The sequence below is a fragment of the Pinus tabuliformis genome, chromosome J (assembly GCF_031772625.1).
Source record: "Pinus tabuliformis cultivar Carrire ecotype Pingquan chromosome J, CPIR1, whole genome shotgun sequence".
Lineage (NCBI taxonomy): Eukaryota > Viridiplantae > Streptophyta > Pinopsida > Pinales > Pinaceae > Pinus > Pinus tabuliformis.
The window spans coordinates 1,597,556,007-1,597,570,652 of NC_142295.1; positions in this window are offsets into that span (position 1 = coordinate 1,597,556,007).

Below are 14,646 nucleotides of genomic sequence, written 5' to 3' on the forward strand. Positions count from 1 at the left end.
TATACCATGACATCAATCAATGCCCCAGGGGAGAGTGAGTACAGCTCATTACAAGAAAAAAGGACATTGGTGAGGGGAGAAAATGTCACCATAAGCTCATTGGTGACAGTCAAAAGATCATTTGTCACCAAAATTGAACGTCACCAAAGGTGGCGTCATCAAAGGTATAGGTGTTGTAGTGACATACAAATTCCGTCACCAATAATGATTTATAATGACGGATAGCGACTGTCACCATTTCATATGAGAAAAAACTGAATGTCACCAAAGGCGGCGTTGCCAAAAGTATAGGTGTTGTAGTGATATTCAAATTTCGTCAGCAATAATGATTTATAATGACGAATAGTGACCATCACCATTGCATATGAGCAATGGTGACAAACCATAGCCTCGGTCACCAAAAATTGAACGTCACCAAAGGTGGTGTTGCCAAAAGTATAGGTGTTATGGCGAAATTCAAGGTCCATCACGAATATTGATTATAATTACGAATAGTGACCATCACCATTTCATATGAACAACAATGATTTATTGTGGTGGATCTTTAATGGTTGTCACTATTGGTGCATATATATTATGGCGTTCCTTAACCGTCACCAAAAGCCACATTGCTAGAAGTATAGGCAGTGTGGTGACATTCAAGGTCCGTCACGAATAATGACTATAATGACAGACAGTGACCATCACCATTTTGTATCAACAACAATGATTTATGGTTACGGACCTTTGAGGGTCGTCACTATTGATGTGTATATATGATGACATTCATTGATTGTCACCATTTCATATTTTTGGTGAGGGTCAAAAATGTCACGAAAGCTCATTGGTGATGGTCAAAAGAACCTCTATCACCAAAAAATGATCGTCACCATTCCATATGGATGTCAGGGCACGATGGAATCGAACCACCAACCTCCTGCTTGTAAAACAGGTGCTCTTCCATTGAGCTATCACCCTTTAAATAATTATACTTTCAAAAATTAGACCTTGAAATTTCATAAATTCTGAATTCTACAAATTTCAATAAATTAAAGTCTCTGCAATATTTTACTAAAAAAGAAAAGCAACATCAAAGTTGCGGGTCCCTACCTAATGGTTATTGAAGTTATGAAAAGTGGGTGGAGGGAAAAATAGTTTTGTATAAGAGAATCAATATGTTCAGTTGAATACTCAATTAGAAGTGAAACCTTGAAGACATTTATAACCTATAAATGACCTATAATAGCAAATGCACCAAATATTGGAAAGGAAATGTCATAAGTGGATAACATATGGAAGAAGAGAAGGCAGGGACTTGGAACTCTTGTACATCTTGGCATGCCTTAGCACTTGGAACATCTTAGCTTGTTTGACATGTCTCCATACTATCTGGCACATGTTAGCATGCCCTAGCATTCCCTAACACACCTTGGCAGTCATGACCTCACAACTAGCATTACATTTTTCCATGACTTGGGAACCTTACATTCATTAGAATACCTTCGCACTCCCTAGTTGTCATGCCCTCTGTTATCCTCTATAATGTCCCAGGCTAATGAGGAGATCGATGGAGGTAACCATAGACCAAGCTTTTAGTTTGGTAGCTAGCACTACCAAACCAAAGAGGGCTTTCTCTATGACATCACAGTGAAGAGATTATTGGAGTGTAAAGGACTTTAGGCTAGATAGCTAGGCTCAGGTGGGTTTTTGGAAAATTCAGGGACTTGGAACTCTGTCCACCGGTGTCTTGTTTGGTAGGGAATTTGTCAAGGAGGCAGGGAATTGGAACTCTGTCTAGGATAAAGCACCTAACATGCATGAAAGAAGCTCCCTAGAATAGAGTACCTCCTACCTAGAAGAGTTTCCCCTACTCAAAATATAAAACCCTTCTCTACTATGTACTTTTATTAAAGATAAATATGTACATAAAATAGTACTAAGAAAAACACCTAAATTAAGAAAAGTGAGCATCTAAGTCAAACTATAAAAGTATACTAAATATGGCTCTATATAAGTTTGGGAAACACTAGACAAGGATGCTTGCATGCAACAACCATAATATGCCTACAATCGATGCAATTCTTTCATCATTGCTATACCCTCACAACGAAACTGGAATCTATAGCATGTACCCCAAGACTGTATGCATCTGCTAAAGTTGTAGATTGAAAGTATCTGTTGAGATGAAGTACTACTGAAGGAGAAAAACCTTCAAAACAACAGATAAATTCTACTTTGAATTCAACCCATTTTCACACAGACCAAGGCTACTACTGGGTACACTTCTCCGTTGAATGGAAACTGCAATGTATTGTAGTGTTGTTGAAGAAAAAGAACCTTTAGTGCAACATGGATAAAACTCTAACAAATATTGTCGCTGTGGCCTCGGTTGTGGATGATCTCATCAATATAGGTAATAACTTTGATAACTGAAAAACCAAAAAATGAGATGCATAGATCATTTTAAATGACATATTTGGGCATACTTTATTATTGTTTAGGAGTGTTAGTGTAGAAAATGCAAGGTAGAATGTTACGTCTTTATGTCATAGGCCAACGATGCGAAGAAATACATAAAATATTAAATAACATGGTATAATTCGACTGCATGTTCTTTTGAAACGTGAATGGAATTCTCCTTGTGCGGGCTCTAATCTAGTGGGTATAACTTTAAATAAGAAATTGATAGTTGTGGGGTTGGAATTGTCTCAAAATTCATGAAAAGTCCCAAATTTGTTCACTAGAAAGAAGCAGAGCGAGTCGTCAAGTTTATGGAAGGGAGCACCCTATTCGCAGGAAGATAAATTGAAATTAGTCGGGCATATTATTTCTCGTCTTCTTGTACATGTGTGCTTTGAAAAGATAACCACATCCAAAGACTCAATAATAAGTCTGGTAAAGTTTATAGATGTGAAGTACTTCTGAGAAAACCCATCGCTTAATGACAATTGAGCTAGGAATATGTCAAAGGATTCAATCTTGCACTCAGTCATAAAACGAAATTTGGGGTATCCATCATCTTGCCAACAAACTGACTCCAACCATAATGTGAAAGGCAAGTTAACTGTGAAGCCTCTTTCCCGCTTTGTAGTAGTGTTGCCTCTTGAATTCCAAAAGGTGTCTGGCTACCTAGATCCACAAAACCTGTGTCAGGTAAACTCTGCATGATACAATTGTGATGTGTAAGCTTAACACACACTCTAGTTTCCCTCTAAAATAGGGTAAGTCAAAATATTATGACAATCTTAACTGTAATTTGATCATACACTATTGAGGTATTGCAAGGAATAAACAATATACTATCAATGCACTAATGAAGAACTCAAAATAAATGAATTTCTTATTGCTACAATAGCACCACTCTTTGGATTCTCGAATAAAGCACCTAACCTACATGGAAAAATCTTCCTAGAATAGAGTACCTCCTATCTAGAAGTGTGTACCCTGCTCAAAATATAGAACCCTTCTCTACTGTGCACTTTTCTTAAAGATAAATCTGTTCATAAAACAGAACTAAGAAAAACACCTAAATTAAGAAAAGTGATCATCTAAGTCAAACTATAAAATCATACTAAATATGGCTCTATCTATGTTTGGGAAACACTAAACAAGCATGCTTGCATACAACAACCAAAAGATGCCTAAAATTGATGCACTTCTTTCACCTTTGCTACACCCTCATAGGAAAACTATAATCTACAACATGTATCCCAAGCCTGCATGCATCTACTGAAGGTGCAGACCGAAACGATCTACTAAGATGAAGTATTGTTAAAGGAGAAACACCTTCAAAACAACAGATAGAGTCTAATGTGCATTCAACCCATCTGCACATAGGCCAAGGTTGCTACTGGGTACACTTCTCCCCTAAATGGAAACTGCAATGTATTGTTGCTCTACTGAAGGAGAAACACCTTCAGAGCAACATGGATAAAAGTATAACATATATTGTCATTGTGGTATCAGTTGTAGAAGATCTCATCAATATAGGTAACAACTTCAATAATTGAAAAACCAGAAGGTGAGCTACATAAATCATTTGAAATGATAGATTTGGGCATACTTTATTATTTTTTAGGAGTGTTAGTATAGAAAATGAAAGGTAGCTTGTTGCATCTTTATGTCATAGACCAAGGATGCGAATAAATATAGAAAAGATTAAATAGCATGGTACAAGTCAATTGCAGGTTATTTTGAAACAAGAATGGAGTTCTCCTTGTGTAGATTCTAATCTAGTGGGTTTAGATTTAAATAAGAAATTTATAGTTATGGGGTTGGAATTGTCTCATGATTAATGGCAAGTCCCAAAGTTGTTCACTAGAAATAAATAGAGCGAGTCGTCAGGTTTATGAATGGGAAGACCCTATTCATAGAGAGATAACTCCAAATTGGTCGAGCATATTATTTCTCGTCTTCTTGTACTTGTGTGCTTTGAAAATCTAACCACCTCCAAAGACTCAAGAACAACTCTGGTAAAGTTTATAGGTGTGAAGCACTTCTGAGAAAACCCATCACTTAATGAAAATTGAGCGAGGAATATGTCAAAGGATTCAATCTTGCACTTAGTGATAAAAAGGAAGATGGGGTATCCAACATCTTGCCAACAAACCGACTCCAATCATAATGTGAAAGCCAGGATAACTGTGAAACCTCTTTCCCACTTTGTAGTATTGTTGTCTCTTGAATTCCAACAGGTATCTTGCTCCTTAGATCCACAAAAATTGTCCCATGTAAACTCTGCATGATACAATTGTAACATGCAAGCTTGACACACACTGTAGTTTCCCTCTAAAACAGGGTAAGTCAAAATATTATGACAGGATTAACTGTAATTTGATCATACATTGTTGAGGTATTGTATGGAATAAACAATATACTATCAATGCACTAATGAAGAACTCAAAATAAACGAATTTCTTGTTGCTACAATAGTGCCACTCTTGGGATTCTCCAAGGAGCCACTAACTTATACACATTTGGAATCTTTACTTGGTCTGCAGAAAGATTAAGCAATGGTAGTGATCACTCTTTGCCCTCCCATGGAAGATTTATACAAAGTCAGTAATACATTGATTTAAAAGTGAGGTATATGCCTGAAAAATAGGAGTCTGACTCTTCAACTTTAATTTAGTGGCAAGGAAATATTCAACTATAAATGCCTGATCATCTACAATGTAAATTTCTAGATAAATGCCTAGCCTAAATCTGTCCATTGTCCACATATCCCAAAAAACCATGTATGTCTGGACTCTGGTTGTGTGTGAGAGAGGAGAGATCACATAAATAATCCATTATCAAAAGAAAAAATTAAAGCACAACATTCTGTGGAGAATTTTTTTAAAATTTTAATACATACTTTATAAAGTTTGAAAGGACATAACTGAAGCTTCCCTCTCCTTCTACACTTCATTAAATATGCCCCTTTTCCAATGCAGATGTGGCCTACAAAATCACAATTAGCAAACATAATATGAAAAGTAAGTTTAATGAATTAAAGTAGATTTGTTATACCTCAAGCAAATGGACTCTAAGAAATTGGATTCATTCTCTACAAAAGATGATATAGCAAGATCTAATCACATTTTTAACTGAAACAAAGGTAAATTGGATTCATGCTCTGCAATAGATGATATAATGAGATCTAATGACATTTTCAACTCAAACAAAGTTAAGTTGAGTAAGCTCAAGCTCCAAAATGATGGCATCCAACTTCTGAGTGGCAATTACTGTATATATCTAGCTAGAGGCTATAACATAAAGATATTTGTTATATGTGAAGATAAAAATGAAAGGAATGTGAAATTTTGACCATCAACTATAAGTTCCTTTCAAGGACTATATCAAACCATAACATTGTTATCAAGATAATCAACTCACCCATGCTAGTACACTTCTAGTAGTTTCATGATAAAACTCAAACTCAATAAACTTCAAACAACATAAATTAACCAACAATATGTCTCAGGTTGGTTACCTAAGGATTATATCATACTAAATTACCTTTGCATCTAACATTGAAAATGACTGTGAAAGAAATGAAGACAAATCAGTGATTATGATGGATGCATATGATGAAATAAAATTAAAAAAAGACCTTTCTTCTTGCTACTGATGAGCCTTCTAGGGGATTCTTAGATGAAGTTGATCCTGATCTGCTTTCTGAAATCAAAGAGACAATTTATAGCTACTCTGATTTGATGGAAAACAACCCTAATGCTTATGACAATGAATATGGAAAGCAATAAGCATCGATGAACTTGGTCTTGAAGAAGGTGTCTCAAACTCTAATATGGGTATTATTTTAAATTTATATAGCTAACAGAGGGTTTTCCCAGTTGGGTTCACTAGAACATTTTGTTTTTTTTGCTATAGTGTGACTGTGTTTTATTTCTATTCTATTCCAATGCAAATTGGTAGAGGTATTTTTTGTCTTGGTACAACAATTAGTTTCATATTTATTCATTCAAGTAGTATCATAATTTGGAAATTCTAGAGAAGGGACAATTAATTTATATTTGCACTTATATCTTTTTCAAGTAAAATTCACAACTAAATTTTCATCCGAAGTGTTTAGGTTACTAGCAAGTTGTTGGGTCCCTATAATACTAGTGATTACCCCATTACTATTGTAGTTATACCCCTTATTTATATTGTTGTGCCCCTATTACCCCCATATTGTTATTTTTGTGCCCCTTAGAATCCCTCTATTGTTATTTTTGTGGCTTTATATTATTATTGTTAGGTCGGCTGGATTATATTGTGACTCCTTAGACTCCTATATATAGAAAGGAGGTTTTGTCATTTGTATCATCCAAGAATTGTTCATTTATGTAATGTAAAGGAGGTTGCCCCCTCGAAGAGGCTGAATTCTAAGGCGTTGATCTATCTTTTCTATCTTTTCTTGAGCTGGTTTCATAACATTTGGTATCAGAGCTTTGGATTCTAGGGTTTCGTTGCTCCAAACAGGTCATCGTGGAATTTTCGCTATAACTTTTGTTCTGTGACGTTTCAGAAGTCGCAAAAAAAACCCATTTGAGAAGAATTGGCGCTGAACTTTGGGTCCGAATTTCAGAGCTTTTCGCGCGATATTTTCGGAGATATGATCTGAGGAAGTTGGCCTTTTTGCAGACTCCTGAATTACATTCAAAACAGGTGACCTGGGGAAAATCGTCATAACTCTCTCTCTGAGGATTGGATTGAAATTTCGTAAAAAGGTACAGAAAGAGGACGGACTGTAGTTTCTTGTATGTGTGTTTTAGATTCATAGGTTGAAACAGTGACTCGTGGAACGTCGTACAAGTTCGCTCTACTGAACCAGTCTAAAAGCAAGTCACTGTGGGAGATTTCACATAACTCTTCCTTGGAGAATCCAATTTGGCTCAGACTTGTGGCATTGGAAAGAGGACGCAGAAGGCTACTACAGGGCATAGTAAAGCATTATTATCGGTAACTGATGCCCCGAGGAAATAAAATGCAAACTCCTAGTAAGGAACCTGAAAGCTCTAGCATGACTCATGAAGAAGAGGAAGAAATGCTACATGATATATCAAAATTACAAGAACAAGTGCAACATATGTCACGCTCACAAAAGCTAACAGAAGCTAAGATAAATGGCGTGGAATCTAAGATAAATGGCGTGGAGTCTAAGATAAAGGGCATGGAAGCTAAGATGGATGATTTGAAGACAGATTTGAAGACAAACATGACAGATTTGAAGACGGATTTGAAGACAGATTTGAAGACAGACATGGCAGATTTGAAGACAGATTTGACAAATTTTCTACAAGAAATACTTACTAATGGTGAAAAGGTTGTAAAGGAAACTCATGATGTGAACAAAAGTAATGTTAATCATGATTCCATAGACTCTAATGTTGGATCGAAGACCCACCATATTCCAAAAATCGATATGAGGAAGTTTGATGGCAAGGATCCCGCCACATGGATATTACAGATGGAGCAGTTCTTCGATCTCAATAATGTGCAAAACACACAAAAGGTACGTATGGCAACTTTATATTTGGAACCAAATCAGTTTGTATGGTATCAATGGCTTTGCTCTCGTAAACAATTTATCACTTGGGCAATTTTTACGGAAGAATTGATAGCACATTATGAGGATACAAAAAGCAACACTTTTTTTAGCCAATTGATAAGTCTCAAACAAAAGGGTTCAATAATGGAGCACATTGAGGAGTTCCAAAAATTGAACATAAGGGTAAAAGATATTCCAGAGGAGCATAGGATTGATGTGTTCATAGGGTCTTTAAAGGATAATATCCAACATGATGTGCGCCTTTGGGAACCTGATTCATTAGAGAAGGCATTCAGGTTAGCAAGAAAAATGGAAAGCAAAATTATGGCAACTAGGAAGCATACCATTCACAACTATAAAGACGGAAGTGTTGTTGCCCATAGTCTTCCACAACCTACAAGGTTGACACCACAACAATTGGAAGAAAAAAGAGCAAAAGGGCTTTGTTACAATTGTGATAGCAAATACACAAAAGGTCATAAGTGTGCTGAGAAGAAATTATTCTACATAGATTGTGAAGAGGAAGAAGAAAAGGAGCAAGAAAGGTCAAAAGAAGAGGATATATTCCAGGAACAAAGCCTAGATGAAGAACAAATAAATCCGACCATATCTTGTAATGCATTGGCGGGAATTACCACTCCTCAAACCATCAAGATAGAAGGACAAATCAAGAAGAAAAAGGTAATAGTGTTGATTGATTCAGGAAGCACCCACAATTTTATTCATTGTAGGGTAGCAAAAGAATTGAATTGCTTCCTATATCCAGCACCAGAGTGTCAAGTGATGATTGCAAATGGAGGAACAATAAATTGTTCTGGAAAGTGCCATAATATCAAGCTATCCATGGGAGAATATGTATTGACTAGCCCAATGCTTTCCATTCCAATGGGAGGTGCTGATGTTGTACTAGGAGTCCAATGGCTACAATCCTTGGGTACAATAGCTTTTAATTTTCAAGAACTTTTCATGAAATTTTCTGTGGAAGGAAAGGAAGTTGAATTAAGGGGTATTGCAGGGAAACCAGGAAAGATAATCAGCTCTAATGGCATGACAAAGCTTCTAAAAAAGGAGCAAAGAGGTGTAATTGCACAATTATGTTCGCTAGATGTTTCCACATTGGAATCATCTATTTCTCCAGATCTCCAAAAAGTCCTGGACAATCATTCCAAGGTATTTGAGACTCCCAAAGGTCTCCCACCTATGCGTGATCATGATCATGCTATTCATCTGATTCCAGGAAGTGTTCCTCCAAACATCAGGCCGTACAGATATCCATATGTCCAAAAAAGTGAAATTGAACGTATGGTTGCAGAAATGCTAGAGGCTGGTATAATTCAACCAAGTCAAAGTTCTTTCTCAGCTCCAGTAGTATTGGTGCACAAGAAGGATGGATCATGGCGCATGTGTCCAGATTATAGGGAGCTCAACAAGCTCACTATTAAAGATAAGTTCCCCATTCCTGTCATTGATGAATTACTGGATGAATTGCATGGATCAATTTACTTCACCAAGTTGGATCTTCGTTCGGGATATCATCAAATCAGAATGAAGATTGAAGACATTCCGAAAACGGCATTTAGAACTCATGAGGGTCATTATGAATTTTTGGTCATGCCTTTTGGCCTTACCAATGCACCTTCAACATTTCAAGGTTTGATGAATTCAATTTTCAAACCATTCCTTAGAAAATTTGTGTTAGTATTTTTTGATGATATACTAATCTACAGCAAGTCTTGGAAGGATCATGTTGAACATGTTGACAAGGTGCTACAACTATTGGAGGAGAAACAATTATATGCAAAAAGATCCAAATGTTTCTTTGGAGTCCAGGAGGTGGAATATTTGGGTCATATTGTATCTCATGAAGGAGTTAAGGTAGACCCTAGCAAAATTAAAGCCATTAAGGAATGGAAAATCCCCACATCCATAAAGCATCTGCGAGGATTTCTTGGGTTGACAGGGTATTATCGCAAGTTTGTTAAGAATTATGGGAGAATAGCAGCACCTCTAACAACATTATTGAAGAAAGATTCATTTTCATGGACTCCGGAAGCAACAAAGGCCTTTAAACATCTTAAAGAGGCAATGTGCCAAGCACCGGTCTTAGCTACACCGGACTTCACAAAAACCTTTATTGTGGAATGTGATGCTTCAGGAAATGGAATTGGTGTTGTTCTAATGCAAGATGAAAGACCCATTGCTTTTGAAAGTCGTCCAATCAAGGGAAAGTTTTTAAGCAAAGCTATTTATGAGAAGGAAATGTTGGCAATACTCCATGCACTTAAGAAATGGCGACCCTACCTAATGGGAAGACACTTCAAGGTAAAAACGGATCATGATAGCCTTAAATACTTTTTAGAACAAAGATTATCCTCTGAAGAGCAACAAAAGTGGGTCACAAAGATGTTGGGTTATGACTTTGAAATCATCTACAAAAAAGGGAAGCAAAATGTGGTGGCAGATGCACTCTCAAGAAAGGATGAGGATATGGAAGCATTTTTGTGTGCCATTTCTATTATCCAACCAGATTGGATAAACGAAGCAAAGGAGGAATGGAAGAATGACGAAGAAGTGTGGGCACTTATTCGAAAGCTACAACAAGATTCCAGTACTTCTGATACATTTAGCTGGCAAAATGATTCGTTATGGTACAAAGATCGCTTATACCTCTGTAAGAATTCCCAGCTAAAACAAAAGATTCTTATGGAATTGCACACTTCTCCCTTAGGAGGGCACTCAGGATTTTTAAAAACTTACCACAGGGTTAAGAAGGAAATTTTTTGGGATGGCCTTAAATCAGATATTCAAAAGTTTGTGGCGGAATGTTTGGTTTGCCAACAAAATAAAGTTGAAACAATTAAGACACCGGGTCTATTACAACCTTTATCCATTCCAAGCCAACGTTGGGAGGAGGTTTCAATGGATTTTATCACAGGTTTACCCAAGTCTGAGGGAAAGAGTGTCATCATGGTGGTAGTTGACAGACTTACCAAGTATGCACACTTTTGTGCATTATCACATCCATTTAAAGCCAGTACAGTTTCTACTGCATTTATGGAAACAGTTCAAAAGCTACATGGAAACCCAAAGATTATTGTAAGTGACAGAGATCCCATTTTCACTGGAAATTTTTGGACAGAATTATTTTCTTGTCTTGGTACTCAGTTAGCTCATAGCTCATCTTATCATCCTCAATCTGATGGGCAAACTGAGATAGTAAACAAATGTTTGGAAGGATATCTTCGTTGCTTTGTATCTGATAAACAGACACAATGGGTCAAATGGTTGCCTCTGGCTGAATGGTGGTATAACACTTCCTTCCATACAGCAACAAAAATGACCCCATTTATGGCACTTTATGGGTACCAACCACCATCAATCACATCATATTTAAGAGAAAATTCTAAGGTTCAGGCAGTGGAACATCACATCGAACATCAACAACAAGTCCTCCAACTCTTAAAGGATAACCTCGTGTTGGCACAAAATAGAATGAAACAACAGGCATATCAACATCGCAGTGAAAGAAGTTTTGATGTAGGTGATTGGGTATTCCTACGGCTACAACCATATAAGCAAATGTCCCTAAAGCAAGCTAAGAAGGATAATAAATTATCACCAAAGTATTATGGTCCGTACAAGGTGTTGGAAAAGATTGGTACTATGGCATACAAATTGGAGCTTCCTGCAGCTTCTCGATTGCACCCAGTTTTCCATGTTTCATGTTTAAAGAAGGTTATAGGCGACAAGCTCCCAGTTCAAACAATATTGCCAGAACTTGACGAGGAAGGAAAAATTATATTGGAACCGGAAGCAGTCACAGAAACAAGAACTCGACAGCTACGAAATCGATCAATTTCAGAGTATCTTATCAAGTGGAAGAACTTATCCGCTGAAGATTCCACATGGGAGGATGAGAATTTTATGCAGAAGTATCCAGAACTGCTCAAGCGTTGAGGACAACACTTTTTTGAAGGAGAGGGGCATGTTGGGTCCCTATAATACTAGTGATTAACCCATTACTATTGTAGTTATACCCCTTATTTATATTGTTGTGCCCCTATTACCCCCATATTGTTATTTCTGTGCCCCTTAGAATCCCTCTATTGTTATTTTTGTGGCTTTATATTATTATTGTTAGGTCGGCTGGATTATATTGTGACTCCTTAGACTCCTATATATAGAAAGGAGGTTTTGTCATTTGTATCATCCAAGAATTGTTCATTTATGTAATGTAAAGGAGGTTGCCCCCTCGAAGAGGCTGAATTCTAAGGCGTTGATCTATCTTTTCTATCTTTTCTTGAGCTGGTTTCATAACACAAGTGGTATCATCACAACATATCTCAACATCTTCCAACTAGGCTATAAATAATACATATTCTTGAAGCTCGAAGGTTGAGACTTGAGATACAAACAATCTTCCAAGTTATGCAAGAAAGAACAACTGTCTCTTTGATTTTCAGTTTACTAAGCATCTTAGCCGTTTTGAGGCCCTAAACGACGTTTTTTTATTCTGGGGCAACATGGGTCGTAGACCCATTCCCAAATAGTACTCGGATAGATCTTTCTAACGAGCTATCGTACGCGTCAAAAGATCGTATGCCAAAGTTCGGGAAATTGATGTACCAATTTCAATTTGGTGTTTCATCTTCTAGGGTTAATGTGAAGGGTTTTCCATTGTTTCTCAACAATAAATAGGCCTTCGAGCCTCATTGTACCACAGTTCGGAACAGTTCAGAGGCATGTAGCTTAGATAGCCCTCGTTTATTTCCATTTCTGGTTGTAAGCATATTTCAGTAATGAAATAGCATTAGCATCTCTGTGTTTATGGTTATTGCATCTCTGTAAATGTAATCTATTGCGGATCCGGATCAGCGGAGCGAAAGATTCTAGGGTTGTCCGCCCTAAGATAATGTAATTTAATGTAAACTGTGTTGGCCTACCCATGGTCCATGAACCATGGGATTGTATAAATAGAGTGGGGCTCTAAGTGTAAAGTCAGTCTTAGTTTTGGATGATAAATTAGCTCTAAGTCTGTAAGTCCAAGTCTTGGGTTGTAGTAGTTGGAAGAGGCTTTACAGATGAGTGCACAAAGGCTAGTAGAGTCTGTAGCTGTGTGCGTGGACCCCTGTAGCTGAGTGCGCAGGGCAGAATTGGGATTGTGCTTGGACAAGGAAAAATAAAAGATAAGTTGATTTTGAAATATTGTGTGTCTATGCTTCTATTATATTAATGCATATTTTTACAGTTTTATGATTGCGTGCACTTGTTATGAATGTTGAATGATTAATGAGAATATTAGGCCCACACAATTAAGTAAGATCTATAATAATAGCATAGTAAGGATAAAGGATCTAGACAACACCTCTTCGTGCTCTTTATAGAGCTGCGTGGAAGCAGTTTCACAGGTTACGAAGGACAGATGGCTGCGCGGAGCAGCGCAAGCACGCAGGTTCGCTTCACGAACTTCCTAGAATTCATTAAGACATCCCTAGGGTGAGAAAACCTAGTTCCAACACCCTCCCATACTACCTCGGGTGAGACCTCAGTCCACGCACTGCGGACTGTTGCCGAAAGGGCCGGTAGTTTCGGGATTTGTTTGGCTAAATCACTTCTAAACTTGGGTCAGGCCCTAACAAGCCAACAAATGGTTCCATTACCGAGACCAAGATCTGCCTAAGGGATGTCTGATGTCATGCCACTGGAACCCAACAAAGATGGAAATTGAAGAGTGGTTGGACAAGAAGATTCATGAGTACGTGACACATGAAAATAGAACTCTGCAGGTATCCGAGAAAAGGTGGCTAGATCGCTATGTGTATACGAAAATCCATGAGATCTTCTTTGCGTCCTTTCTTTCTGAACTGTATGAGTGGATCGCGAGGTTAGCCGACAGCCAGGGAAGGTGTAAACTCGACCAACTGATAGTGTGGACTCTGGAATTAGTCCACAGACTAGAGGCATCAGAATATAAGATTGCGTGAGCTGTGGACCATTGGCTTGACCGGGTAATAGGGGGATTTATCACTGAATTTATGATAGACACGACCGTGAGCTACAATGAAGTAGAACGACGTTTTCTCAAGGGACTTCGAGGTAAGTACATTAAATATTTTAATACCTGGATTAAGATGCTTTTATGTGAAAAGCGGGTTATGCGAATACATTAATGTTTGGAACGACATGGAGTGGAAAGATCTATAAAGGTAGTGGGGACGCAGGAAGCAGCCCCTTAATTTCACCTTCACGAGAGAGCGAGGAAGAGCTCACTTGGGTCTCTCTAAGAAGTGCGGTCAGTTTGATAAGATAGCGCATTCCATAGTTACCACCTTCGCCCACGCCACCACTCGCTTCGCCTCCTTCACCTCCATCTCCACCCACTCCACCCCCACCAACCCCACAGTTCAGCATGGAAAGCGTTATCAAGCTACCCATATTTAGAGGAGTAGGGAATGAGGATCCAGACCATTTCTGGTTCATGGTAAGAGCAGTGTGGGAAGCATAAGGGGTCATGGATGACAACATCAAGAAGACTACATTGGTGAGCGTGTTGCAGGATCGCGTATTGACATGGTATATCAAGCACTCTAATGATCACCCAAATGCAGGAATAGCATAAATCCACAATGCGC